Below are 1,840 nucleotides of genomic sequence, written 5' to 3'. Positions count from 1 at the left end.
CTTTTGCCGCTGAGCTAAATCCCCAGCCCCCCCTTTATTTTTTTTTAATTGAAGATTTCTATTCACATATATCAGTTTATAACCTAGTGTTTCACTTACAGTTACACCGAGCACATTGCCCATGTTATTAAAAGTCCCATTTATCTCATAACCATGATGCAACTCATTTCTCCAGGGCTCTCTGCACGCTGTGACCATTTCTCACGATTACAGTGTCACAGCGGACACCTTTGCGTGTGGCTCTGTACTCCTAGCTCATTCACCTTAAGACAGTGTCACGTATGCAGACAGCGGGGCTCCCTGGGGTGCAAGTGCCTGACCCGATGCAGGGTGGGGCCAGCCCCACGCCAGGGACCAGCATGGAGCACTGCAGGCCTCAGTGTCTCGGCCCCGGTGCTGCGTGCTGGGTGCGGTGGTGAGGCTGGCGATGGCTCTGCAGCCATGGGAGGGGAGGGCGGCAGGACTCTGCCCCCGCTGGTTCCCCTTGGCATCCACACTGCGTGGGCTGGTGACAGCTGTCTGGGACCAGGCTGGTCACGTCTGCAAACCGCCGGAAGCCCATGGAAGTCAGGACTGCAGCTCCCCTGGCCAGGGACACGTGGCCAGCGCCCAGAGCCCTTAGAGGAGAAGGGACTGCCCAGTGGTTCTCCACTGTCTCTGTACCTGCTTCCTTCTGCCAGGGCCCTCAGAGGAGACCTGGCAAAGCCCCACGCCTCCCACCCACTGCAGAGGAGAGGCTGTTGGGCAGCAGCCCGAGGTGCCTCCGCCACCTGCAAACGGCCCCACTTTCTGCCTCCATCAGTGGCCGCCTGTCTGCTGAGCCCCCATCACCTCGCCCCTCCCCACCTCCCAGAGACCTCCTCTCCCCACCGCCCTTCCTCTCACCCCGGAGGGAAGGACGCAAAGCCCCTTAGGCTGCTGCCTTTACCCCTCCTCTTCCCAATAGCGTGGCCCCAGAACCGTCTACACTGCTATTTTTTTTTCCAGTACTGGGAATCGAACTCATGACCTTGCGCTTGCTGGGCAGGCATTATGCCACTGAGCTAAATCCCCAGCTCCTACACTGCTGTCTAGACAGCTGTCTACACTGCCTCTCCTCCCGATAGCTCCTCCCGAAGCTCTGGGGCACGGGCTCCACAGCGTGCAACCCTCTGTCCTGGGTGCTCTCTCTCCCCTGTCTGTCCCAGCTGGGGTGTGGGGTGAAGAGTCAGGCCTGGCTCTGGTGGTGTCCACGACATCTGTGCTGCCTGGGCATTACCTGCAGGGACCGGAAATGCTGGGGCACCCTGCAACCCTCCCCGAGTTCCAAAGACACGGTGGCCCCTCTGTGGGAGAGCCCAAGGAGCCAAATTATTGGGTGACCTGTTGGTTGGGGTCCTACCATTCCAAGAAGAGCCACTGAGGACTTTTCCTACCCTCCCCCTCCCCCAAACACTCTCCAAATTATAGGTAGCGAAACTTCAGAAATCGGCTTAAATCAGACTAATGGCCACACCTATAATCCCAGCTACTAAGGAGGCTGAGGCAGGAGGATCACTTGAGCCCAGGAGTTCAGGGGCAACCTGGACAACACAGTGAGACTTTATCTCAAAATAAAATAAAATTATATTAAATTAAGTTAAAATAAAATAAAAGTTCCCACCCACATGCAAGGCCAGTCACCCTCTGCTCTGCACTGTAACATCAGGATGACCTTGGCTCCCGACCATAACAGCCTTTTTTTTTTTTCTTGTGCTAAGGATTGAATCCATGCTAGGCAAGCGCTCTACCACCCCCAACCCTTTTCTATCTTTTTATTTTGAGACAGCATCTCGCTAAGTTGCCCAGGTTGGTTGTGAAC

Source organism: Chinchilla lanigera, unplaced genomic scaffold, assembly GCF_000276665.1.
Source record: "Chinchilla lanigera isolate Chin_1 unplaced genomic scaffold, ChiLan1.0 scaffold00012, whole genome shotgun sequence".
Classification (NCBI taxonomy): Eukaryota; Metazoa; Chordata; class Mammalia; order Rodentia; family Chinchillidae; genus Chinchilla; species Chinchilla lanigera.
Note: the sequence above shows the minus strand (reverse complement) of the source record.